Source organism: Pteronotus mesoamericanus, unplaced genomic scaffold, assembly GCF_021234165.1.
Source record: "Pteronotus mesoamericanus isolate MK-2021 breed Mesoamerican mustached bat unplaced genomic scaffold, CSHL_Meso_final contig_29, whole genome shotgun sequence".
NCBI classification, from domain to species: domain Eukaryota; kingdom Metazoa; phylum Chordata; class Mammalia; order Chiroptera; family Mormoopidae; genus Pteronotus; species Pteronotus mesoamericanus.
The window spans coordinates 6,018,897-6,046,679 of NW_026555123.1; the positions used below are offsets into that span (position 1 = coordinate 6,018,897).

At 52.4% G+C, this 27,783-nt stretch overlaps 1 protein-coding gene across 4 annotated transcripts in view; it reads left to right on the plus strand.

Annotated features, from left to right (window-relative positions):
• The first annotated feature begins 8,611 nt into the window (after positions 1–8,611).
• Positions 8,612–27,783, plus strand: part of GPBP1 (GC-rich promoter binding protein 1) — a 62,098-nt gene continuing 42,926 nt past the window's right edge. For 2 of the 4 annotated variants that reach the window (XM_054575355.1, XM_054575357.1), the window contains exons 1-2: positions 8,612–8,761; positions 9,564–10,489. The gene's annotated coding sequence lies outside the window, so the exon portion shown is untranslated. Of the gene's footprint in view, positions 8,762–9,563; positions 10,490–10,790; positions 10,927–27,783 lie in introns of those variants that run through there. The other 2 variants (XM_054575356.1, XM_054575358.1) reach the window with 2 other exon arrangements.

A 27,783-nucleotide genomic window follows, 5' to 3' on the forward strand; every position in this document is an offset into this window, starting at 1 on the left:
AAGGCACCTGGCGGGCGAGGCGGGCACTGGGGAGTTTTCCACCGGGCATTTCAGACTGGCGCCCTTGTCGCTTTCAGTAGCCCCGGCAGACAGAGAGGGATGGTGCGCGGCTCGGTCTCCGAGGAGGTTCTCGCGGCTGCGGGGTGGGTCAGGAGTTCCCACCCGCCCTGCGCGGCCATGGCCACAGAGCCGGGGCAGGTGGCCGCACCTGGAACGGGGGGCGGGGGGGCAGGGAGGCCTGGGGCCTGGGCCAGGGCTGGTCCCCCCCACCCGGCGCTGCAGAGACCGCTCCCCCCAGGAACCCGCGTTCTGTCGTCAGAGAAAGAGGGAAGGAAGGGAGGAAGGGCGCGCCTGAATTTCTTTTTAAAAATGTCTCCACTTTAAACTCCTTCTAACTGTAAGGATTTAAAGGTGACCCCTTCTCAACTGATTTATTCCAATATTTAATGATTTTTTTTCTATCAGAAATCATCTCTTTATTCCTTAAAAAAAGAAAAAAAAGAAAAAGAATTATTTATTTATTTATTTTTAGAGAAGGGGAAGGGAGAGAGACCGAGAGGGAGAGACACATCGATCTGAGAGAGAAGCGTGGACCCGGTGCCCCGGACAGGAGGCCCGGCTGGGACCGAACCCGCTGCCAAGGCCCGTGCGCTGACCAGGCAGAGCCGGCGACGCGCAGGCGCCGGCCCAGGGGGCCGCCCTGGCGAGGGCGTGTCTGCTTATTTCTAGGGAACGTGGTCCAAGCTGTGATCTGTTAGCACCTTTACTTCTGTTGGGATCCCGGTGGAAACGCCGTGCAGCTGTGGCGGCTTTGCTCCAGGGACTTCGCGGCTTGGAAACAGAAAATGAGGAAGAAAAGGACAAGGCCACCACGGGGGGGTGGGGGGTGGGAAGGCACCATACGCACATAAAACAGACGAAAGCAATGCCAAGAGCCAAGAGTGTGTTTCCTTTGCCGTCTTTTTGTTTTACCCTTTTTGGTTGTCACTTTTTTTTTGGTTTGGAGTCCCCACTTTATTAGACAGCGAAGTCGCGCGGCCGGGCCCCTCCTCTGAGAGGGGGCGGGGGGTGTGGAGTGGGCGCAGGGGACAGCAGACGCCGGGGCCTTCCTCGCCCGCCGCCCCGCTTGCCACGGTGCCGCGTTCCTGGGCTGAGGTCAAAGATGCCGCCTTCCGACGACACGGTCGGGGCCTCTGTCCCTCTCAGGTCCGCGACGCAGCACGCAGCACGGCTCGCGCAGGTGGGACGGGGCGGGTGATGGAGACCGAGCCGAGCCCGCCTCTTCCCGCTGGAGTGCGTGGCCTGGGCCTGGTGCCCGCTGCCGTCCCTCCCGGGCTTGCGCCCCTGCCTTCGTCCCCGACTCCTCAGCCTGGGGTCCTGCCTCGGGGCCATGGCAGCCACCCCCTGGACCGCGGGAGACACCCGCTGCCGGCACCGACGCTGCCTTGCCTGGCCCTCACAGACATGGAGACACGGCGCGCTGTCTCCATTTGCCACTCGCCTGGTCACCGACCCCTCGCGAAGTCAGGTCCGTGCGGACGCCTGGTTGGTGTACGACCGCGGTCAGACCGAGGGGACAGGAGGCTGTGAGACCTGGTGGTGGGGGGACCGGTGGCAGCAAGCGTGCAGGCCGTGCGCTGCAGCCCGTGGGCCGTTGTCACGGGAGACGACGGCGCTGGGTTGGCGGCACCACCAGACGGCCAGCGTGGCCCTGGGTCCTTCACCCGGGCTGCGGGCCCCGCCTCTCCCTGCGGCGTCACCTTTCCAGCCTCTTCTCCACGGGACGCGGGGAGGCCCTTTGTCGCACGTGAATCCAATCGTCTCTCTCTGTCCCCCTAAAGCAGCCAGAACCGATGAATACCTGCCTCCGCCCAGAAGGTCAGGGCCCCTGTGAGGGGACTGTGCCTTCGGCAGCCACGTCCCAGCTCCCGGTGCCTGGCGGTGGCCCTCGCTCCTTCCCACATCGTGGGAAATGCCCTGCCCCTGCAGGAGGGCCGCCGCCTCTACCTGGGAGGCCCTTCCCTCCTGGCGGTCTGTCCGGTGCATGCGACCGGGCTTTGAAAGGCAGCTTCTGGGCAGGACCCCGCAGAGCGGCCATGCCGGCCTTGAAATTCACCCGCGTGGCCACCTCCGAGTGGCTGCGATTGCCGGGTGCTGTTCTGGGCGCTGGCGGGCACAGCAGTGAGCAGAGCAGACACGACGAAAGTCTCCAGGACACACTGTGCCTCCGCAGACGGCGCGGCTTCGGCGCCTGGTGCGGGGTGAACCTGGGCGCAGCCGAGCTGGTGCTCAGGCCCCGGCCCGGCTCCCAGCCCACGCTCTTTCCAGCACCGTGTGGAACCCAGACTAACCTATGAGAGTAAAAAGAGCAACACTACGGAGAGACATGGTGCGTGAACCTCATCTAACTACAGCCTGGCTCACCATCAGCACTCAATCAGTAATGCCGTTTCGCCAAGTCTTTCTTTTAAACTACCACCCTGGGCTCAACGAGTCACCCACGGACCTGTCTCTGTCATTCCCCGCGCTGCCCGCCCCTTCCTTCCCACACTCGCTCTCTAAATTCACACGCATTCATGGTTCACAGGAGGAAAAATTAGATACGGCCCCGAAGTTCTTCCAGAAGGTACTGGTCAAACTAGGTAAGGTAAATGCTTCCAAAGGGTTATTACCCAATTCTTAAAAATAATAAGTTAGCCCTAAGTGTACTGACATGGAAGGATGTCTACATATTATTAAATTGCAGACTAGCATGTGTAGACCAATTTTATTAAAATATACTTGTATGTACGACATGTGTACGCATAGGAAGACACCTACAAGGGTCACAACGCACAAAACTTTACCTGGGGCGGTATAGTAGGACTTCTCGTTTATCTATGTTCATCTGGTTTGCATTTTTAAAAAAGCTTGCATTACTTTCATAGTTAAAAAGAAGGAAAAAGATGAAAATATAATCAAAGATGCTCTCATAACATAAACTATGCTATTACTATATTAAGTTTTATGAATTTTAACAAAAGCCGGTGAGGGTGAACACAGCTCCTAGACCCAGTAAAGCAGAAGTGTTACGCAGGACACAGAGCGAAACGGCGGGGGGCGGGGGGCGGTGCGGGGACACACGCCTCCGCCCTGACTCAGACGTCCCGAGCCCCTCAGGCAGGCGCCCTGAGCCTGGTCCGATAAGATCGCCAGGTGTCCTGACCGGGACCAGGAAAACCACGGTCGCCAGGAGGAGGGGAGCCCTTGAAAAGCTGTGTGTGTCTTTCCCGCTATCTATCGGGGAAGAAAGCCTTTGAAGCTCTGTGTTAATCCCAGGGCCTGGGGGGTGGGGGGCCGCAGAAACCCCCGAAAGCCCCGGCAGGGCTCTCGGACTGGCTGGGTGCCGCCCACGGCCTGTGCTCAGGTGTACTCGTGGGTGACGTGCTCTCTCCTTTCCACCGGGCTGGTGTCTTCTCTTGCGAGGGAGGCAAGAGCCCCAGAGGGGAGCCCCCAGCCTGGTCTCCCCGGTAACAGACCTGATCTACAGTTTCCATAATTCTGAAACTCACAGAGTCCGCCTAGGTATCAAAGTGAGAAACCTTCCGTTTTACTTCCATGTCTGACGTCCTCTGACTGGGTCTGATCGCGTCATTTGGCTTCTGCATGTGTCCCCACCTGCCAGCCAGGCAACGGGGCTCAGTGTTCGGAGAGGCGCCATGACGGAGGCAAGGGGAGGGGGCGGGGGGGTACCGCTGACCACAGGGCTGCTCGTGTCCACGACAGACGTCCCTTCACAGAACGGGCGCCGAGAGGCAAAGCTGGAGGCTGCTGCCCCGAAAGGGACGTGGGGACCTAAGAGGATAGAAAATCCCACCACCCAGAGATTTCTAAGCAGCGTCCCTCATGTTTGTTGTGCCCGGAAGCGCAGCTTGAGACTCAGTTTCCCCTGTGACCCGCCCGTAGCCAGGAGCAGGGGGAGTGGCGCGCAGCCTGCGGGGCTCCTGGTGTTCCGTGTCTGGAGAGGACCGAGCACACGACCTACCGAGAGACGTCACACGTCCTCGAAAACACAGCAAAAGGGACTGTCCACCTCATCAACAACCACCTGCAGGCTTCTGTCCCTGCTGCAGGCACACATTACACCTGCCAGGCAAGGGGAGGCGCGTTTCGGAAGCCACCTACGGGACAGGACATTTAAAAACGATTGCTGGCCGCGGTGCTCCTGCGAGTGGTTCTCCCTCTCCCATCCCAGCAGAAGGGGACGGAGCCGGGCGGGCGCAGGCGGGGGTCGGGGCTGGCCCCAGCCGGGCTGGGAGGAACGTTTACTGACCATACGTCTCGATGAGGTGGTCAGTTCCCTGGTAATTAGTTCTGGGTACAATTTAAAAACCCATCAAAAGGGAGAAAATGCTCGGTGAAGTTATAATCCTGGGTTAATCACGTATAGTAACAGGACTAGGAACTTCTTCCATTCGAAGGCGGGTTAGAAAAGGGCTCGAGATAGCAGCCGCCCGCACCGCGTTACAATTAAGAGGCCACAAGGACCAGTATGCAGTGTTTTAAATTAGGAACTGAAATGTCCTGTTAATTTTAAAAATGGAACACAGACAAAAAATTTAAAAATGGGAAATTTTAGAGCATATGAAATAAAAAACAGATATAAAGCTATACGCACATTATGACACAGAGATACATCATGAACACTGTGTGAAAAGGATACATTCATATTTAAGAGCCATCATTTCTGGGTGGCAAATTATTGATAATTTTAATTTGTGTATGCTCTTCTGTGTCTGTTAAGCTCTCTCGGACAAATTTATAGTACTTTTATGCCTAAAAAATGGAAGAGTATCAACTCTATTGATCAAATTTATCATCAGATGTCACATGATTAAAGATGACACATATCTTTTTAAAAAAAAAGATTTTATTTAATTATTTTTAGAGCAAGAGGGAGGGAGAGAGAACGAGAGGGAGAGAAACACCAATGTGTGGTTGTCTCTTGCGCACCCCCTACTGGGGACCTGGCCTGCAATGCAGGCAGGTGCCCTGACTGGGAATCAAACCGGCAACTTTTTGGTTCGCAGTCCAGCGCTCAATCCACTGAGCCTCACCAGCGAGGGTGACACAGATTTTTACAAAGTTAAAATTACATTCCATCATTTTTCATGTTTTAGATAACTTTTTTTTAATTTAAAAGGAAACATTTCTTGTAGATCAGCATTCTTTTTAAACATTTCTCTTCAAAATGTTTGTATTTTCAACATCCAGGTGGCATGTAAGGAACACCTGCTCTGGGCCCAGCATTGCACCAGGTGCTGGGGACGCAGCAGAGGACGAAAAGGGCAAGGAAGCTCCCCTTAGAAATCCACTGAGGAGAGGGGCCCGTCGGAAGGGCTGGCCGGAACTGCGGGACTTGCCAGAAAGAGACAGGGGCACGCCAACAGTTCTGATTACACCGAGGAGAAAGGCTGTGGGTTTCTGACTTTCTCCAGGTGGGACAGCTGAGCCTCAGCTCAGATCACCTGTGGGCCATGAGCGCAAAAGCGGGACCATGACCGGCAGTGAACAGAAAATAGGAGAGAACCCTGCACCCGGACAGGGTCCCGCGTGGCCAGCCAGGCTGTGCTGGGACCCGGGGCCAGCGCCCGTGGTTCTGGAAGCTGCAGGCGTCCACCCAGCCTCCTGCAGGCTGAACTTTGTTTAGTGGCAGGGGATGAGTAGGATAGTGTCGCTGACTAGGAGCTCACTGTCTGGAGGGGAACAAAAGAAGAGCTACTAGTGCCCTGGCCAGTGTGGCTCGGTTGGTTGGAATGCTGTCCCATGGATTAAAAGTTTGGGGGTTCGATTTCCCTGTGAGGGCACATACCTACGTGGTGGGTTTGTCTGGGATGCTTATGGGAGGCAACCTATCAATGTTTCTCTCTTTTCCCCCCTTCCTCTCTCTGTAAAATCAATAAACTTTTTTAAAAATTAAAAAAAACCACATAGCGATAGAAGTGAGTGTACACCCATGAGAGAGTATAGAGGGGTGAGTTCTGAGCTTCAGCTGATGGTTGCTTATGTGAGCGTTTTTTGAACAGGGTCTCTAGGAATAAGAATAAAAATTTGCGAAGTAGAGAGTGGGGAGGGCAAAGCAATCCATGATTAAAGGGAATAATAATTGCACAGAATGTTCAATGCAAGGGAAATTCCGAGGACTGCAGGTAACATGTGACTAAAACGCGGCTGAAGGTAGGAAACCATGTGTTTAACGACTCTTGAGAATTTACACGTGACTGAAACTGTCCACGGTGCTATGAACCAGTATGAGGAAGACCTAGTCGCTGTGCTCTGGGATCTTTTGAGTCCAGTGCCACCTAGACACAGACGGGAAATCAGCCATTTGAACCCAGTGCAATAGGCATGGTAGCAACAATAAACAACGCCTGGGACATCGCTCTAGGGTTAACAGAGGGAAAGGAAAAGTGCGGCAACTGCCACAGGGCAGCTGGTTTACACAGACGGAGAGCCACCCCTTCCCCACTCATCGCGGATTGGCCTGTCCTCGTGCAAACGAGGGCTCCAAATCCTTGCAGTTGGATTGGTCCAAAGGCATTGTCCCGATTGGGCAGAATGGAGGCTCTTGATTGGTCAGTGAAGAAGCGGCTGACTATAACTGCCCAGCTCTCATTGGGCGAGGAAGGCCTCGGTCCTATTGGTTGAGACAGGATTTCAGGAACTCCTTTGTAAGGGCTGCCCAGGTAGCAGAAACAGTGCAGGCTCCTCCCTGAAGCGTGATTTGCTGAGAGGTCCTGAGCAGAAATGCTGCCAGGGCCAGTTTTTTAAAATTTGAGCCCAGGTAGCCACCAGGAGCCCTTCTTTGTAGGTCTGGTCGCTTCTTTCTCAGGGTTCACACAGTTACTTTAATTTCTACTGAGAGAGAACTTTTGTCCCCGTATAATTATTGACACATGTATGACTAGCTTGTTCATGTCCTTTTACGTTTTAAGAGTTGGTTAGCTTTTCATTAGTGATCTGTAAGAATTCTTGACGTATTAGTAAATCAAACATTAGATACAAGAAATAATAACCGAGTATTTATAATTAAACTCATACAAGCTACAATCATTTCTATATTTCACCAGCGTTGTTTTTTTTTTTGCTTTGTAACTTCTTTTGCCATATGAAACGCACAATTTGTGTGTTCGTTATCAATATTTTCCACTTTCTTGAAGTAGGTCCTGTCCTAATACCTAAGTCACTTCTACGTAAGTAACGTGGTGTGGTGGAAAGAATGAAGATGAAGACCCAAACAGACTTGAGCTTGCCCGGCATAGCCAAATTGTGGCACCCAGCGTCCATGCTCTGTCGCCTTAAGCGGGGCGGTTATCGTGAACCAGTCTCCTCGTCCTCAAAACGAGGAAGAGGAATCCCAAAAGCGTTAATTCCCTTTTTCTTTGCACTCAGCCAGCGGCACCATCATCTGCCAACGTGTCCAGTCTATGAAGCCTAATAGACTGGGAGCTGAAATTTTTTGGTGAATTTACATTCGACCGTTTTTCCAGGGATCTTTCAGTAGCCCGCTAAACTACAAACCCCATAATGCATGTAAAGGGGTGATCAGGTTTCTGTGCGGGGAAACCTTTGTGGATTAGGGCGGGACAGCTCGGTATTTTCTGGGTTTTGCCTCCCCTACGGTCCCCCAGGCACACAGAGCTGCTTCCTTCTGGAAGGTTAACTTCACAGGTGTCCAAGGGGGGTCCTTGCTTTGCTCCGCGAAGTGACTAATCAACATTCATTTAAGGAATCGCGTGGGCGGTGTAGCTTCTGCACAGGTAAACATGACAATCGGCCCCGTCAACGGGGTGCACTAGCCGTACTGATCCTTGGGGAGTCGGGGCCTAGCGCCCCAAGAGCGAGTCTCGCGGCCGCAGCAGCCGCTCCCGCCGGCCAAGTGCGGGTGCACCATGGCTCCAGGGCGCCCAGGCGCCGGCTCAGCGCCGCCCGCGCTCCGCCTGGGAACGGCCGCGCACCGCCAGCACGTGACCCGCGCCGCCTGGCAGAGCGCGGGACCGGCGAGTGGCGCGCCGCGACTGCCCCGACTGCCCGCTGCCCGGCCGCCTTCCGACGCAGCGTTTCGGTCTTGTCCCCAGGGCAGCCCCACCATTTAGGCCCTCGGCGGCGCTGGGCGGGGCAGGGGCGGGAGGAGAGGGCTCCTGCGGGAGCGGCGGGGAATCCCCCTTCCTCCGAACGTTCCCGATTGTTCAAGGGGCGCACGTCAGCAGCAGGGGGTAATCCCCGACTCCAGCTGCTGCTGACGTCACCGCGCGGAGCCCCCGCGCCAGCCCCCGGGGCCTCCTCGAAGCCCCGCCCCAGGCGTAGCCACGCCCTGGCCCCTCCCCCCGCCGCCCGACGTAGAGGGCGGAGCGTCTCCGGCCGGGGCGTGAGCCGTTGCTCCGGCCAGAAGGTTCTGTGGTGGAGGCGCTCCTCCTGCTGCCCCGCCCAGTAGGTTCGTTCGCGGCGCTTCCTCCACGCCCTGTCTCCCTCCTCCTCATCCACGCCCCGCCTTTCTCTCCCTTAGCTTTAGCTCCCCGGTTCCCTCCGCGCCTCGCCACCATCCCCCATCTCGCGAGACTTGGCCCAGAACATTGCGGATCGGGTCGGCGCCATTTTGGGACGGAGACTGGTTGTGGGGGAGGGAAAAGCGGCAAAAGGGGATTATTCAAAGTACCGAGATCCTTGTCCCGGGACCGAGCGCGGGCACCCCAGGCCGGGGGCACTTGCGGGGTGGCAGAAGGTAACGCGGTGCTTGGTGCCCGCGCCGGAGTCGGGGGTGCCGTGTGGGCGTCGGGGCCGGGGGTCGGGCGGCGGTGGCGGCGCGCGGTGCCCGCAGACGGGGTGCAGGAGCCGGGAGCAGGCCGGCGCCGGGACCTCAAGGGGTTGCGTGGGCTCCGCGGCGGGCGGGCGTTGCGACCAGGGCCGGCCCCCTCCGCGCGCTGCCGCCCCCTCGGGCTCCGGGGCCGGGCGGTCGGGGCCTCCGCCGGGGTGTCGGCCGCTCCCCGCGCGCCCTGGGTCTGAGCGAGTCTTCGTGGCAGAGGCGTCGGGAGAAGCCGCTTCCTGAATTGGGAAAGCCAGCACCCACACTTCGCCCGGCGGCCGCCTTCGGAGGCCGGTGCGGGGACGCTGTCGCCCCCGGGGTCCGCCTCGATGGTCCTCGGCCCGTGCCGCCCCGCGGGAGCGGGTTTCCCCAACTTGCACGGGCGAAAGCTCGGCCCCACACCTGTCGGTGTCTCGTCGCCGGGCCCGGGATGGAGAACGCAGGCGAGGCGCTCTGTCCGGCTGGGCGCCGCTCTCGCATGGCGAGGCTTGCCCGGAAAGTGCGGGGCTCCTTATGTAAGCCCGCGCCCCCTCCCACCGGGATCGGCGCCCCCCGCCGCCCGCGTTCCCCAGCCGCCGCCGCTCCGACCCGCGCGCCGCCCTCCGACCCCGGCGGCGTCTCCGCAGCTCCGCGCCCGAGCTCAGGGTTAATTTCTAGGTCCACGTCAGAACCGTGTAATTCAAGTTGTTTTCTTTTTTTTTTTTTTAAATAACTTTCACAGGTGATCGAATTACTCAGATAAGAAGATCGTCGTCTAGGTTTTGCGAGAAAGGCCCCGGATATTTCAAGTGGCCATTTTGGAATTACAATGTTTTTGGACAGTTTTGCCCCAGAAGTGGATTCGAATGGGCGAAAGTCACCTCGGAAGTGAATTGAGAGCGGCGAGCAGCTCTGCGAGCCCCTGAGCACACCTGGGCGGTCCTCCGTGTTTGGGTTCAAACGCGTTGCCTAAGCGGCCGCGGCGGTTCGGCTGCCGGCGCCCCCCGCCCCCCCGCGGGGTCTCAGCCCGGAGCGGGGGCGATGCGCGCCGGGCGCGCGGGGCGGTCGCGGAAGCTCCCGGCCGCTGTCTAACCACCGTCGCGGGTCCGCGGCCGCGCGTCCACCCCGTTACAACCCCCAGGACCGCAGCCCTCGGCCGATGGGGCGGCTCTGCTAATCGATGAGGCCTGCGGGGCGGCGCGGCGAGTCTTTCCTTTGATCTTTTTTTCACGTGAAACCTAAGATGCTGCCGGCGCCCAGCGGCGCGGCGGCGCTGAGATAGCCGGTCCCGGGAGCCCGCGTCCGGGAATGCCCCGCGGACGTGTCGCGCCCTCCCCGCGCGTGCGTCTTGGCCCCTGAGTCGGACGTTCCCTCTCGAGCGGACACGCACGGCGGCGACGAGTACATGGAATAGTCGGGAAGGCCGCAGCCTCCTCCTTCCAGGGCCGGGCCGGCCGGCGGGCGGGCGGCCGCGCGAACCTCGGCGGCGGCGGCGGCAGCATGGGCAGCTGACTGGCGGGGGCAACTCCATGTCCAGTGGCCGCAGGTCGGGCATCTTCAGAGAACTCGGACTTGACTTGAGAGGATACAAAGTCAAAAAACAAACTGGAACACCCCGGGAGAACGGAGACAACCCCGACACCTTGCCGCGCGGCCCCGCTGGAGTGTGTAAGTAGCGCCGGGAGCAAGTCCGCCGGCCTCCGGCGGGGCGGCCGCCTCGGCCCGGGCCCTGGACGGCCGCGCCGGCAGCAGGGGTTGGGGCTTAGGAGCGCGCCCGGCCCAGGTCCCCGTGTTCGCGTTGCTCACGCAGCGAACGAGCCCGCACGGTCGGCGTCCGCCTCAGCCTCCCCGGGGCTCCCAGGTCGGTCGGTGGGGGACCACGAAGGGTTTCTTGTTTGAAACGTCATCCTGTGGGGCTTGTGTTTCAATCTGACATTTCTCGAAGTGGCTTCTGTAATTTCCATTATAGAGATTTCTGACACAATTCTTTGGAGTGGTTTTATGTCACATTAAGACCTCAGTGTCAAACACCCAGGGCATTACCAGAACAGAAACGGAGAGGAACTGCGCTGGGTGCGCTAAGAACTTCTGAAATAACTTTAAAAGTGAGTGCACTTTTTTCTTTCTCCCAGGAATGTTGTGCTGGTTTAAGTCTTTAGTAAAGCTTTCATAGAGAAAATGAATTTTAATTGTAGTAATAGAAATTCTTTTGGTGAATGAATTAATATTTATTGTATAGGATTGAATCTCGTTTTTAGTTACCATGAGTTACTACATTTTTTTTAGCGAATCATAGGCATTCTGTTGAACTCTTTAAATCATTATGCTCTTCTAGGCCATTACTATTAGTGAACACATCAGTGTAGCTGGAATTAGAGTTTCATTTAATGATCTTTCTGACATAAAAGACTGGTTTGCGAACACTTGGCTCAGATGGCCGGTCGCCGGTCAGCTGGTCCTCTATTTTGTAACAGCGCCTTCCGGTCGCACCGGTGAGCCTCCCTCGCTGTCGCTTGGAGCAGGGGAGGCCGAAGGGTCCCCAGGAAGTGTTGAGGGCTGCACGCGTCACTCCTGTTTTCTGATCCGAAATTGAGATTACAGTTCAACAAGTCTCTCCATTAACACAGACCAGGTTATTTTTGTTTTCTCTGTCAGAAAACTAGTATTTTTAATTGCGTTTCCACCTTGATTTATGTAAAACGTGGTGAGAACATTCTCCTTTGCCCCCTTACTTCAGGGAGCCTGTGTTTTATGTATTTCTCAATTTAATGGTTTTTCAAGTTATTTGAGAATATGCAGCTTGAATGTGGTTAAGAAGGATTGGAAATGAATGACCTTTATTCATAAAAAGTCACATAACATTTATCATTTGTGACTTTTTCCCCTTTAAGTTGCTCCTGTCGCTGTTACCCCAGGCAGTAGCGTCAGACTACAGGTTACTCCCGAGACCAGGGCTGTTAACAGTTAACTTGAGTCCTTGAATAGGATACTTGGATCTTTACCTGCAGCAGTTGGTCAAGGAAAGGTGCGCTTGTTTGCACGTTTTGATGTCTATTTCACTGTTTCACTTTCTTGGTGCCGGAACCTGCAGCCCTGTTGGTCGTCGGGGCACTGGCTGCTGCTCGTCCCTGTAGAAGTGCTCTCTCCTTCCTCCTCCCTCGCTCTCTTTCTTGTGCCTAACCTACAGGTGCAAAAATAACAAGCAGAATGGGAACCTTTGTAAGTGACGACTGTGTCGTGTGTTCTGCTGTGACCGCACGCGGTCGGCCTTCGTTCTTGCCCTGGCCCTGTGAGGGGGTACGGTGAGCGACGGCATAGGTGGGGAGGTTAGGGTTCGGGGGGCTGCCTGGGAGCAAGGTCACGGGCTTAGGAGCAGGGCCAGCTGGTGTCCTGGCCAAGCCTCCAGACGCTGCGCCCTTAATCACTGATCCTTGCGCTGCTTCTGGGGTCTTCCTTAGTAACTTGGTTTACTTGAGTGTTGTCCCTGATATTTTTTGTTTTTCTTTTCATACACTCTTTTCTCTGGGCAATTTTGATTACTATTTGTAGACAACTAGAAGATAAAGAAGTTATTGGTGGTTTTGCTGTTAGTAACTCTATGAGTGATAACTTGGGCAAAACAGTAAACTGTAGTGTTAGGTGAGAGTGATGTCTCAGGCACCCGCCACCTCTGCCCAGGTAGGGAGCTACGCGCGTTGGCTTTGTTTCCTCTGGTTTTGAGTTGACATTACTGCGTGGGTTTTTGTGCTTAAAGCTGTGATAGAATTAAGGAAGGGGGGAATAGTAGGGAAATCAGAGCAATGGGAATAGTGAGCAGAAAGAAGAAAAGGAAGATCACAGAGCCACAGGAGAAGGGGGTCAGGATGGAAATTTCTAGCCTGTAAGTAAAATCCACAAGTCAGGACAGACACTAACCCAGGCCAGGTTATCTGTCCTGGACGCAGCCACCTTTTCTGTTCACTTTGTGATGAGTGTTTAGGTGACCATTCAGATCTAGGTAAGGGTGGTGATGTGGATAATGGGGAATGTCTGGGACTTAGGAATATTTCTGGTTTAGGATTTGGAATATGTAGAAAAGGGCTCATGTGACCTTGTATAGCCATCTAACCTCTTTTGGCCTTAGTTCTTCATAGAACTGATGGAAATAATGCATTTGAAGTTTTTTTTTGTTAATTATAGAGTGTAACATATAAAATTTTATTCTAATATTGCAAGATTCTACTTAATGTCGAATCAGTATTTACCATGGTCTCTGAAGTCACTTTTTCCCTCTCCTTTCTGTTCACGGCCTCACCGGCAGCCCCTCTCACACGCTGCCTCCCCAGTTCCGGCTTCGTCTGTTAGTCGAGCTTGGCTCTTGGCTAAGACAGCCGCCTGTTCGCCCCTCTTTTTGCCTTTAGCGCTGTTCCCTTCTCCCCGCAGTTGCCCCTGTGGCCAGCGCACCCGTCTCCCGCCCAGCGCTGGGGTTTGTCGCCCTGGAAGCCCCCGTGTGCGTGTGGGTCGTGAGAAGAAGCAGTGCCTACCTGACTCGCTGGGTCTCGGATGGCACAGTCTCCTTGCTGGAGGCGCGTCGTTAGCTCGAGGTGGCGGCCGAGGGCAGCGGCCTTGGGCTCCCTGCTGTCAAGAGAGTTTGTGGATGTAGTAAAAGCCACCATGGCGGACAGTCCTCCACAACCAGGAGTTGTCAGCGGAATTAGCCAAAGGTTTCAGAACCTGCACGTAGGAAGTTGTGCCATTACAAGATTAGAGAAGAACGTGTGTTATAAATTTAAGTGAATTTAGGAGGTTTAGATCTTTGTACCTTTCTAGCTAATAGATGAGATGTGGTCCCTCCCCCTTTGTGCTGATTTCCCAGTCAGTGTATGAGAGGAAATAAACATAACATTTACCACTTGAGCCACTTTTAAAATTTTATCTTTTAGGAAAACCAGAACCTGAAACAAGGAAGGGCTTAGGACAGAAGCTGCAGCAGAAGCGAGCTGGGCAGGGCTGCTTTGGCTCCCTGGACAGTCAGGAGAGAGGCCTCGGAGACAGGGCCAGGGGTCCGCCTGGGACGAGCTGCCGCTGCCCACTGCTCCCCTGGTTGCAAGTCTCCTGGGGCGCTTGGAGATGAGGAGATGCAGCCAGAGAGGGGAGGGGGGAGGGAGGCAGGCGTGGGCCTGCCCTCGGGAGGGAGCGCGCGCCCCGCCCCTTCTGAGTGTCCAGCTCAGTGGCATTGGGTCCATTCGCCTTGCGCTGCAGTCGTCCCCGACGTCCGCCTCCAGACCCTCATCATCTTCCCAGGCTGAAGGGGTGCCTGGTGAGCCCACACTCCCCAGCCCCTGGCAGCCCGCCCGGCGTGGGGCTCGGGGCCTGGGCCCCTGCCGAGCCACGGGGAAGTGCGGCGGTGCGCTGTGGGCCCTTGGTGGCCAGCTTGTTGCCCTCAGCATGGTGTCCTGCCGGTTCACGCGTGTCATAGCAGGTGTCAGAATTTTCTCCTTTTTCAGACAGAATGATGCATTGGAGACATCGACCACACTTTGTGGATTCATTCATCTGCTGATGGACACTTGGGTTGCTTCAACCTTTTGGCTGCTGTGAACATGGGTGTACAAATACCCGTTTTACTGTCTTAATCCCTGCTTTTAATTCTTTTGTTTGTATACCCAGAAGTGGAACTGCTGCTGGATCACGTGGTAATTCTGTTTAATTCTGTAAGGAACCTTCTCATTTTTCATAGTGGCCGTACTATTTTTTATTTCTATCAGCAGTTCACAAATATTCCAGTTTCTCTGCATGTTTTCCAACATTTGTTATTTTCCATGTTTTTGATAATAGCCATCCTAATGGGTTTGAAGTGGTATCTCATTGTGGTTTCAATTGCATTTCCCTAATGATTAGTGATGTGATTAGTGATATCTTTTCATGTGCTTATTGTCTTCTTTGGAGAAAGGTTTATTCAAGTCATTTGCTCATTTTCTAAATCCAATTGTTTTTGTCATTGAGTTGTAGTTCTTTCTAATCTGGCTATCAATGCTAATAATAATGAGTAGATCTTAATAAGTAGTATTTATCAATTCTGCTCAGGCAGTGTTCTAAGCCCTTTAAGTATATTAACTCAGTTGCACCTCTTACGCACTGTGTGTGAGAGGGTCCTAGTGTGGTCCTACTCACACAAGCATGTACGTTGCAGACGAGGAAGTGAAGGCCGGAGATGTTAACTTGCTCGCCAAGGTCGCACAGCCCGTCATTTTCCCAATTAATGTGTGAAGTAAGTGCTGTTTCCATTGCATGGTTTTAAGAAGCTCAGTCTGAGATTAAATAATTCACCCAAGGTCCTCAGTAAGTAACAGCTAGAAGTTGAATTGTGTTACCTGTGTTCATCCCTACAGTTACCCTCCTGGGGTTTGCTGTCCGTGCATGTGGGTGAGGCCGCGGAAGGGCTCTGTGCCTGCTCTGGTCACTGCGGCGGTCACTCACCAGCGTGGAGCATGCGAAATGCGGCTGGCGCAGGGGGGGACTGACTTTGAAGTTTCCCTGACCCCTAGTTGAAGGGCCGCCGTGAAGGACGGTGCAGCTTGGAACAGTGGTGTGGAGTCCAGTGGGGCTCGTACAGCTTTCCTCACAAGCACTGTTTAAATTCCTCCTCACCGTCCTGAACTAAAATACTGTCCCATGCACGAGACCACAGTCACTTGCAGCTGCAATACAACAGACGGAAGGAAAGCTGCATTTCAGCAAGGACACACACATGGTACGAGCTTGTCCTAGAGGACGGCCCTCCGCACTGCCTCTGCTCCTCTTAGAAGAAACCAGTGCGCTTGTGTTCCTAAGTGCTGCTGTCCTTAAAGGAAGAAAGGTGCCTGAGGCTGATTCGAAATGTAGTTGTTAATTGGAGTACTTTCCCTTTATTTTTCTAATGTTTGCTGTCAGTGTGGTTGAATAGACAGCCAGCATTAAAGCTGTCCTGTGGTGTAGTGATACTGTATTCCTAGAAATGATCAGGAGGGAAGTACTGTATTTTGCCATGAATAATGTGCTCCCATGTATAATGTACACCCACGTTTTTGGTCCACACTTTCAGGAAAAAATACTGTTTTAATTTTTTAATTGTTTTTTATTTATATTTAGAAACTATCATATTCCAGGGTATTACTTTGCATATGGATATTGTTACTACTTTCTAGAGTTACACTTTTAACAGGTAAGCATAAATAAAATAATCAAGAACACTTATATAGATATGGAATTAGGATTACCCATGTATAACATGCATCCTGATATTTCCCTAAAAATTTGGGCAAAAAGTGTGCATGTACACGGCAAAATACGGTAATTCTTGGTTTCCCTCTACTGTAAGTTGAATGTAAAAATCAGCATCCAATTCAGATTAGTGGACTTAGTCCTTGATGTAGAGGAAAAATTGTAGGATTAATTTATTAAATCTCAGACTTGAGAAAATAAATTTTAGGGTCAAAGTAATATCAGTATACCTTGTTTTGGTGCATTTCACTTTATTGTGCTTCACAGATGCTGTGTGTGTGTTTAACAAACTGAAGGCAAGACCCTCCTGCATTATCTCTGAGATGTGCTCTGTATGGGGAACACTATAAACCCTGCATTTTTACAGTGAAAATTAACATTTTTCCTGTCCCAGGACTGACCAGGCTCGAACCTGCTTAGCTTCCAAGATCGGATGAGATCGGGCATGTTCAGGGTGATATGGCTGTCGACGAAAATTAACATTTTTAATAGTTGGGCTTTATAAATGTCTGCCTGCTAATTTTTTTAATGGGGTATGAACCCATTTTAAAATTAGAGTTATTAGGGTATACATACAATAAATATATTCTTTAGTGTAAAAGTTTTGAAGATTTTCGACAAACTGTGTAACCTTACCACAATGGGAACATTTTCATCACCCTAGAAAGTTACCGAGACTGACCTTGTCATTGTCTGCTCCCCACACCCCCAAAACCATCAGTCTGCGTCTTGTTCTTTTGCAGTGTGTACTGTTTTCCAGAAAGTCACGTATAGGTAATCAAACAGTATGTAATTCGTGTTTCTGACTTCCTTCATGCATGTTGTTGGGTGTATTATAACTCATTCTTTTTATTGCTAAGGATTATTGTTGTGTGGATATACAACAATTATTTACCTATTCTCTGGTTACTAGACATTTTGTTTTTTCCCCCATGTTTGTCTATTAATGAATAAAGCTCCTTTGGACATTTGCATATGGACTTGGTGTGAACGCATGTTTTCATTTTCTGGGGGAGGTGTGAGGGGAGCACCTACCAGTGGGATTGCAAGGTCACGTCGATGGTGTGCATTTAGTTCTTTTCCACAATGAGCCATTTTGCATTCTCACCAGCTGTGTACATCCTGTAGTTCTAGTTCTCTTTTCTTGACAGTATTGGATAGTCAGTCTTTTAATTTTAACCATTCTAGTGGGTGTATAGTTTGAATTTGCATTGTAGTTTTAACTTGCATTTCCCTAATAATGATGTTTAACATTTATCTTCTCCTGTGCTTTGGTGAGGTGTCTGTTCAAATCTTTTGCCCATTTGAAAAATACCAGCTGTCTTATTGAGTCAAAAGAATTCTTTATATACAGGGTGTGGCAGAAGGTAGGTTTACAGTTGGGAGTATGTATAACAGAGTTTATTCTTGTATTATTTTCCATCCAAACAACTGTAAACCTACTTTTGCGCCACCCTGTACTTGGATACATGGGTATCCGACAAAAGCTTTGCAAGTAATTTCACCCAGTCTCTGGTTTGTCCTCATTTTCTTAAGTGTGTTTCAAAGAAGAGACATTTTAAATTTTGAAGTAAATTGGTTAATTTTTTTCTCTGTGGCATGTGCTTTATTGTGTGCTGGGAAACCTTGGCCTAAGCCAAGGTCACAGGATTTTCTCTTGCTTTCTTTTAGGAAATTTGTAGTTCAGCTCACGTTTACACAGTGGGTCCATGGTCCTTTTTTTTTTTTGCATGTAGTATGGGGAAAGGGCTGAGATTCTTTTTCGGTATAGATGTCCACTTGTCCCATTTCCATTTGTTGAAAACACATTGTTTCCCATCGAATCACTTTGAAATACCTGTATTGAAAATCAATTGACCATATACATGTGGAGCTATTTGTGGACTGTGTTGATACAGATGTACTGTGTCATTTCTACAGGACAGTAGTTGATAAATACAAATTATAGCATTTAATGTCGTCTTTGTGCTTTATTTTAAAACCTGATGACATCCGTTTTCTAGAGACGGTTCCGGGAAATTCGGAGTAAAAGGAGAAAGTGTTCTCATGGGCCTGTGCAGACAGACCGGCTGCACAGGGACGCCATTTTGAGTGCGTAGAACCATCTTCTCGGGTGGCCCGAGTGTCGACAGGGCCGAGTTTATACTTGAGTGCATGGCACCTGCACGACAGCGTTTCTGTGCTGGAAATGAGCACGCGGGGCACCAGCAGAGCGCCCTCTCGACTGTCACCCCCCGACCCGGCGGCCGCAGGGGGGATTCTCCGCCGTGGAGCTGGGCGTGCGGGAGGGTCGGCCTCCGGGAGGCCTGGGTGCCCCCCCGCCCCCCGCGCCCCGCCACTGCTGCTGTGGGAGGTTCTCAAATTCACGCCTCAGTATTTGCTCTTTGAGTACAGAGTAAACAGAGTCCGTGAATTTTGAATTGTGGAACACGTTCCAGATCTTTTGCAAGAGGGTTTATTCATTAAAGCTCTGGGTGAGAAGGCGGCTCGGCCGGAGGCTGTTCCGGCGAGTGATTCAGGGGAGGGAGGACGTCGGCCGGCGGGTCGTGGAGCACGGGCTCTGCGCGCAACCTCTCGGAAAGCGGCTTCCCGGGCCCGGGTGCGTGAGGGCCTCGGCGGCGGCGCTGCCGTTTTTTCCGGTAGCTCAGCTGGTGGTTTCAGCCTTTTCACAGGAGTCACTCTGGTTTCTCCTTCATTAATACGAGTTCCTTTTAGAGGAACTTGGAGAACAGGGAGTGAAAATGTTTTCACGTTAGTCCTTTAAATTAAGTTTCCCAGGACTGAGTGCGGAGAGAGGACACGAGTCTGTTAGGGGACACAGGCGGCTGGGCGAGGGCAGTGGTCGCTGGAGCTGCTGGGTGTGACCTGCCCGGGAGAGCGGCCGCGCGGCTCCCCGCGGCGCCCGCCGGGCCGAGCTCGCTCCGCCTGACGCGCTCGACGCCCTCGACGCCCTCGACGCCCTTGACGCCGTGCGTCCGAGCGCGCCGTGCCGAGGAGTGTCCGCTGCCACGGGCCGTCTGCTGGGACCTCGGGAGCTTTGAAATGTGCTTCCCGTCTACAGACAAACCTGTTCCTCTTGTTTTGGAGAAATAGATAGTATCGGCCTCCCGGGGGTGTGGGGAGGACTGAGCGGGCGCCTAGCGCGCGGGCGCGGGGGGCGGGGCGTTCCGTAGGGATGTTCGGCCACTGTCGCCCCACTGTCGCCGTGACTCTCGCATGCCCAGGGCGCTCGCGTCCCCAGGGCGCTGGCCCGGGCCAGGGGTCCTGTCTGCGACGCTCCGGCGGCGAGCTGCCTGCTGGCAGGGCCGGGCCCATTTCACAGCCCACCTGTTGGAACTCGTTTGCTGCTCTCGGGGTGCTTTTCAGGATGCTCTTCAACCGAACGGGGCTCAGAAAAAGGCGGCTTATCTTTCCTGAGTTTAAGGACTCAGGAAATAGTAAAGCTGAGTAAGATTAAAGAAGATTTAAAATCATTTTTAAAACATAGAACCAGTACAAATTACAGAAAGCACGACAGGTTTTTAGAGAAAGTCACCCCCTCACTGCTAGTGCCCGGTAGTACTTACCTCAAGGGACCAGCTGGCTTTTTTGTAATGTGTTTTTCCAGAGAGATGTTATGTATATATAAGACATTATATTCTTATTATTCCAAATAGAAGTAGTAGCAGTCGGTTCTACAGCCCAATACCTGACGGAAGTACCCTGGAAGGTTCTTCCGCACCAACTACAACGGGAGAGCGAACGCCCACTCTCCGTTGGTTGCGGAAGTGCGGGCCGGAAGTCGTTCTATACCCGGAGGCGTTTTGAAAACCCGAGGGGGGGAGGCGGGAGCGCCGGGCGGGCTTCGAGGGCTCGGCTCCCCCTTCCCAAGGGGGCCCGCGCCCCCGCCCCCCCCCCCCGCCGCCAGCGCTAGCACCTGTGGGGGCCCCTTTCCTCGGGCAGTTTCTCTTTTGTTTTGGTAATGAGAAAGGAAAATTGTCTTACCCAGGACTTTTTTGGTGTGTTCTTACATTTTCCCCCATTTTTCTGTGGAGGGGTTTTGTTTTGTGCATTTGTAGGGACGTGTCATGTGCACGAGCAATTCCGCTCCACCCGGGGTGTTGTGTCCTTTGACCTTGGTTGTGCATCTTGTTACACAGAACCCTCTTCGTGTTTATGCATATACTTAAATATGTAAATATATATTTTTTCAGTTCTTTTGTGTGTGTCATACTTAGAAAGGCCTTCCTTCCTCCTTCTGGAGTCATAAAAATTTTCTCATTTTTTTTCTTACTGACTTAACCCTTCTCTAAATCTGTGATTCATTTGACGATTATTTTGAGTAAGGTTTTGGGTAGGGAGAGCTGTTCTTTTATTCTACGCTACCTTTCTGTATGTGTTTGGGTGTGTGAACTTTCTGTTCTCTGCTACTGTTTCTTTTTATTCTTGCATAAATGATATGGTGTCTTAATTGTAGCTTTTAAAAAACGGGGTGTGTTAAAAAGCCATTTAATCTGGAATTAGGACACGGTACTTTATGTTTAGTTTACAATTTCCTAATTCTAGAAGGTTGATTTCCCCTTGACATGTAAATTATCAAGCCCATTATTATGTTGTAAATAGTTAGGAAGGCTATATTTCAAAAAAAGAATTGCGTGCCATAGTTTAGATGAAAAGACTGGATTAAGACATGATTTGTATTTGAAATTCATTAGAAATTAGCTATGATACCTTGGGTGCAACCTCTTTAAGCTAAAGTGATTTTTAAGTTTATAAAATGGGGATTTATTTTTTTAATTTTTTAAGATTTTGTTTGTTTTTAGTGGCGGGGAGAGAGGGGGGGAGAGAGGGAGAGAAACACCATTGTGAGAGAGAGATGTCAACTGGTTGCCTCTAGTCTGCACCCCGACCCTGGAACCCACAAGCAGGCGTGTTCTGTGCCCCGACCAGGGTATGAACCCACCACCTTTCACTTTGCTGGACGACACCTTCCTCTGTTGAACCGCCCTGGTCAGGGCAAAATGGGTATTTAAGTACCTTTTCTAATTAGGATTAATTGAGATGTGTAAAGAATTAACATGATATTTGTACATAGGTGCTCAGTAAGGATTCGTTTCCTTCTGTATAATGTTTATTTTTTCAGTTTTCCCTTTTCCAGTCCTCAAAATCAAGATTTCTGCTATTCTTTGCTAATATATCTACTGATCGTGACCATTCTTGCACCTTCTTTTTTTATCTGTAAATGGCCACTTCTGGTACCAGGAGGAATGAGCTGATATCCCTCCCAAGCCCCCTCCTTTCCTTTGGTCCTCCCTTGTCTTTTCCTTCCATGGTAGTAACGTCGTCCTGCGGAGAAGGTTAGGAGCAGCCACTCCAGGCCTGTTTATTGACCGTTATGTCACTTAGAAAATAAATATATCAGAGATGTTTCTTTATGGGAATTCTAACTCCTTTTAATGGAATTTTTGTGTGTGTGTGTGTGTGTGTGTACATAAATAGGATGCTGACTCTTTTGGTAAGTAACTTGTGAAATTCTTTAAGGTTTTTTTGGTATGCCTTTAATTTCTTTTGGATTCTTTTATACCCCTTTAGTGTTTTCTTAAAGTATTATTTATTGATTTTACGGGGGGGGGGAGAGAAAGAGAAAGAGGAATGTGAATTTGTTGTCCGACTTCCTGATGCATTCGTTGGTTGATTCTTGTATGTTCCCCAACGGGGGATCAAACTTGCAACCTGGGCTTGCAGGGACTCACAGAGCTAGCTCTCTGACCAGGGCCTATCCCTTTAATCCTAAAAAATTTTTTGTAATGAATATACTTGATATATTTCACAGTACACCTTAAGGTGTACTGCGTAATGGTTTGACTTAATATATTTCGAAATGATTACTGCACTAAGTTTAGTTAGCACTAATCATCTCATAGACACACTAAAAAGTGCAAGTAAAACAAATTTTTTTCTTGTGATGAGAACTCTTAGGCTTAACTCTTTCAGGAACTCACAGCTGTACATAAGCACACACATGCACAAACACGCCCGCCGTGCAGCCGCGGTGAGTGCGGTCGTCGTGCTCTGCCTGCAGCTCTAGTGCCTCCTGACCGATTTATTTTGTAACTGGAAGTGTGTACCTTTTGATTTAAGAGGGTTTTTTTTTGAGATTCCACATATAGTTAGTTTATACTATTTGTCTTTCCCTGACTATGTCACTTAGCATAATGGCTTCAGAGTTTATTCACGTGGTTGCAAATGACAGGGTTTCCTCATTTTTGTCCGGCTGAGTGGCGTGTGTGCGCTGCCGCTGCTTCAGTCATCCGTCGTCAGTGGGAGACTTGAAAAAGGATGCTGGTAGCTTTATGGCGCCTTAGCGTTTTGAGCGCTTCGGGACGTGTAAAGGAGAAGGGCAGGACTCCGTCCGTCTCAACGCACTTTCACCCTGCAGCCCCGGGTAGGCTGGTTCCCGGGTCCGGTGCGGGGCGCGGGGCTTTCGCCGCCTCCGCGGGCGCCGCGTGTGCCCGTGCGCCCTCTCCCCCTGCTGGAGCCTCGCTTCTCCGGGACACGTTTGTCTGCATTTTTTTGCTGATGGGATTTTTTAAATAGTAACTGGTTTAGTTTTTCTCTGTACCTGGGACATTTTTAATAAATGTATTTTTCTAAAACTTAACCATTTATCTTTAACTTTGCTTACTTAGTGCAGAACCTAATGGTTTCAGGTATTGTCATTTTTGATTTTGTATATTTATGTTAGTGGCTCCTCTCTGTCGATTTTCCTCCTCCCCCAGAGAACAGTTTGGGGATTTATTTACAAGTTCTTTTGCTTTTCTAATTTGGTGTTACTGGTTTTGTGAATTCATTTCTTTTAGCTTTGTTTTTAAATCACATGTAGAAGAGACTTTTCCTTTTTTGATTTTGTTTTGAGTTGGATTTGCGGTCACATGATGCCGTTTGTGTATGTGTTCGGAATTACAGAGTTTTCTTTGTATCCTAAGATGGGCGCTTGAAAAGACGAAGCTTCTGTATTTGGGGGGTTGGCACGCGAGGAACAGCTGTCACTGCGTCTGCCGCCGAGGTCTAAGCCGGCTGTGCTCTTGCTGTTCGCTTGCTGGGTTGGTTTTGGACTGAGAGCGGTGTGCTCGGGTGTCCCGGTGGTGGTTCGTTTTTTCTCCCGTACTTTATGCTTTATGAGAAGTGTAAACTGTACCGGGTGCGGAGGTACCAGAAATCATTTCCGTCGTTAACTGCGCCTTTCCTTTGGAGCGGGCGCCTTTGTCTGCTTTCCCGCGCTTGCATTTGCGGTCCGTCCCGTCCGCTCCCGCGCGGGTTATCCTTCTGCGCCTTGTCTGACCCTAACGTCTGTCCTGCCCCGGATAGCTTTTCTCTCAGATGCTGCTTTTTCCGCCACAGCCGCGTTCGGGTCTTGCATCTCTCCTGTTGCGTTCACGCTCTTCCTTAGTGGAAACTGGTTTACAACAGCTGCTCAGTGGCCTCGCGGGCTGATGGCGTCGTTTCTGTCGAATCTGGGTATCTTCCTTCTTGGTGGAAGTATTTTCCTGTCCTTTTTTTAAAGGATCTTGAAAAATTCACTTTAGAGAGAGGGGGAGGGAGAGGGAGCGAACCCGGGGCGCACGAAGCCAGCGCGGGTCCCTCGCCGCCCGCACGCCCATCGGCCGTGGCCCGCGTGCCCGGCCGCCTGACCGACGGAGCCCGTGGCCCTCGCTCGCCGCGCCGCGCCTGCGTGGGCGCGGGTCTGGGGCTTGTGGAGGGAACGCTGGGAGCTGGGGCTTTCATTGTGTTGTGTGCTCGCTTTTGCTGAGGTTTACTTTTATTTCATTTTTATCTTCCGCCGCCGACGCCGTTTGCCGTTGCTCCTTCGAGAGGGAGGCGGAGAAACCGTCGGGGGAGGAAGAACAGCGAGACGCAGAGACGCGCCGGCCGCCGCCTCGTTTGTCCCCGACAGGGATCGAGCCGGCGACCTGGGCGCGTGCCCCACGGGGCCTTGGACCGGCACCGGCCCCCCGAGCCACACCAGCGAGGGCTGTTGTTGGGCTTTAGTTTGGGCAACAGATAAGTTACTTGAAATTAGTTGGATCCTTTCAAGGAAAATTACAGGAGAAAAAATACACACAAAGCGTTCCGGGACGGACAATCCTGGAATGTTAAACTTGAGTGGGCTTTGATTTCAGGCCGTGATGGCAGGACAGGGTGCCGAGAGCCCGGCTCACCGTCGCAGTCCGCGGAGCCCGCCACCCTGGGCGCGGGCCGCGCTGTGACACTGGGAGGCGGCGAGCGGTGTCTGTGGAGACACCGCTGTGCTGGGAGAAAGGGAGACTCAGGACCGGGCCTGGGGATCTGAGCGGGAAGTTGCGGGTACAGCTCTCAACTGGAGTCCGGGCGGGTGCGTAGAGCCCGCGCGGTTAAGGGTAGGCGGCGCCTGCACTCCGCTCGGCTCGGCTCGGCTCGGCTCGGCTCGGCTCGGCTCGGCTCCGAAGGTCCCCTGAAGGCGCCGCCTCCGCACTTACGGTGCGCGTGCGCGTCCGTCCCTGTGTCCGTACGGGCGTGTGTGCGTCCATGTGTGTGCGTCCGTACGTCCGTGCGTGCATAAGTATGCGCGCGCGCCCTCGGGTCCATGAGCCTTTGAGGTTGCGACAGAGCCAGCAGGAGTGGGCTCAGCCATTGCCCGCGTGTACGGGGGACCGAAAGAGTTTTGTGTCCCCAGCAGCCGTGTGGAGCGACCTCCTCGTGGGTGGCGGAGAGGCCCAGTCCCGGACGGACCTTCTGCCGTCAGCGGGGCAGGAGCGGCCTTCTAGGACGACGACGACGACGACCAGCGTGCCCGGCCACACCCTGACCAGGGCGGGTTTGCTAGTGTGGGAGGCGAGTCAGGGGCGAGCCTTAACTTGTGTTTCTCTTGCGAACGAGTGTACGATATTTAACTGTATTTAGCTGATGAAAAAACGTTGGTTACTAGTCTTTTTCTTCTTCCAGTTTTAAGAATTGCTTGTCTGAAAATGTATGGCTTTTCAGGTCCTTTAAAAAGGAGTTCCCGAGGACTTGGAGACGCGGAAGTGCGTCCTTTTGTCTCTTGAAAAGTGGCTTTTTACTCTTGGGGTCCTGAAGATTTCGTTCATTTGGTTCGTTATGTCTTGCATGGCTTCCTTTGTGCTCATCGTTTTTAATGGTTCCCTTGCGTGTTGCCTCTGAACAACGTATGGTGGTTATTTTGGGGTTGGCCGAAAAGTTAGTTTGGTTTTTCCCTTATGATGGCTCTAGGAATGTTCAGTTGCTTTTAACTTTACCTGAAACAATTTTGTTAGGTTGTATTGTGACGGAGTCATGTCAGCGTGCATTTTTTAAAAAATGAAAATCGGTGAATTTTTGTGCCGCCATTTTGATTTTGAAGATGGAAGGAAACGCGCCCCTTTTGGCGCGCTCTGCCTAGGAACGCAGCTGAAACACCAGAGCAGGCGTGTGGTGGGCACGGAGACGGTGCCGTGCCTTCACCAGATGTGCCCAAAGTGGTTGCGGGGTTGCTCGGTGCAGTGGGTGCTCTGCCCGAGTGGCTCTGCGCCGTGGGGCCATCTTGGGCCCCGGAAGGTGCGGGCAGCGGCCCTGCGGGGGTGGGGGTGGGGCGCGGGGCGGGGCTCGGCACACGGCGCACTTCGGGGACCCCTCAGCGCTGTCGTCGGTGCAAATGGAAAGTGTGTCTTTTACGGAGAAAACTAACTGGATCTTTTGGCCGCCCCAACAGTTCATGTTTAAGAATGAGCTGATTAAAAAGCTGTTCGGGGGTTTCGTGGGAGGGAACAGTGCTTACGGACGGGCCCTCTGATAAACTAAGCCTCTCTGCCCTGCCAGCGCCCACGTTAGCTCTTTATTTAGAGAATTTACCCTTTCCCCCTCGAGCGATTGCTGCTGGTGCTCCTCGTGTGTGTGCATCGTCACGCCAGCCAGGTCTCCGGTTTCTGTGGGCACCCACTGGGGCCGTCCGCTTTATTTAGGGCTTCCTGTCGCTAAGCACGTGCAGTTAGCGTGGACCCTGCCGGCGAAGGTCCCACTGGGCCGCCCCTCCCCCTCCCTCTCCCTCACACGCCAGCCTCAAGTAGGAGGTTCCGGGGTTAGTCGCGCTCCTGGAGTGACCAGACTCCTGGGCTGCACCCCGCGGACGCCCGTGACTCCCCGCCCCGCGCGCCGGTCTTCAGGTTCAGCCTGTCGCGGTGATGGCCCCAGACCTCAGGGGCGCGCTGCGTGGTGTAGTGGTTTGGTGTAAAGGTGTTAAAAGAACACAAACAGCCGCGTGAGGGGTGCGTGGGGGGGGGGGGTCTTCGGGGCCCCTGGGTCAGGAGCCTCTCCACGGCCTCAGCACGGAGACCGGCCCTGAGCCTGGTCGCCCTGCGAGGCCGTCTCCAGGGCTTTTACAGAGGTTCTGTGGCTCAGGCACGAACGGGCCCTTCCCTGGCTGTTGGTGCTTGACTCAGCTACCACGTGAGGTGGTTGGGAACCTCAGTCTTGGTTTTTTTCAAAAAAAGTTTTCATTTGATCGTTTTATTAATGGTTGCGCACATTCTAAGTATACAGCTTGGTAAGTTCGCACGACGTGAACACGCCCTGTTGTGACACCGTCCGCTCACGTCCCCGCATTTTCCTTCCTTGCGTCGTCGTCGTCTCCCCCCCCCCCCCCCCCCGTGTCCTTCCTCGGAGATGGAGGCGTAGTGGTTCCTCGCGCTCCTTTGCTCCCCACGTTCAGTCTGGTCACCCACCTGGACCTGGAGGTCCTGCGAGTCAATCTCTTTCCGTAGTTGCTTCGTATTCATTACTACTCTTATTCTTGCTCTTCTTAGTTCCATTCTTTAGAATAAAACTCTGCGTTTGGCTTTTATATTTTGGTTTTATAAAAGTGGAGAGAAGTTCTTTTATACTGGAATTGAACTCAGAAAAGTAGTCCTTTCGAAAAAATGAAGTAACACAAAACTTGTAGAAACTTCTGTTAAATGAATTGGTGGTAATGGGAACTGAAGTACTAGATTTCGATATTTTTTCCTCTCCAGTTGATCTACAGATTTCTTCCCCCCCTTTCATTTATCAACAAGATGCCGGATTTTTTCGAAAGCGGATTTCCAAACCTTTTTTCCAACTTTGTCTACTAAATGAAGTCCTGGCTCCTTGTTCCTGGGTCTCGGCGAGGCCCCGCCGCTCTGTCCTGGAGTGCTTCCCCCCTCGGAAGTCACTGCCTGGCAGTAGTGAACGGTGTTTGGTAGGATCTGTGCGTTACTGGCTTGATATCTGGAGGGTGGTGTAGCTAGATTCATTAGTTCTGATATATTTGGAACAGAATGGTTTAGTATTATTTAGGAAGGAAGTCTCCAGTAGTTTTAAGAGACCTATTTATTAAAATACTCTACATTCTTTTTTAAAAAAGATTTTCATTTTTATTTTTTCAGAGGGGAAGGGCAGGAAAAAGAGTGGAAGAGAAACAGTTCGTTAGTCATTTGCCTCTTGTGCGCGCCCAACCGGGAACCAAACCCTCAACCCAGGCCCGTGCCTTGACTGGGAATCGGAAGGGGGCCTTTCTCTTCTCAGGGCGACCCCCGGCCAGCAGAGCCACCCCGTCGGGCTTAGTGCTCTGCTGGGCTTCCGAGCTCCGTTCCTGGTCAGGGCGTCGGAGCAGTCAGGGAGAGACTGGGGGGTGTCGCATTTTCTGCTTAGTTAATGCAAAGTGGAAAGTAGTATCCTTCTGTGTCAGGCTC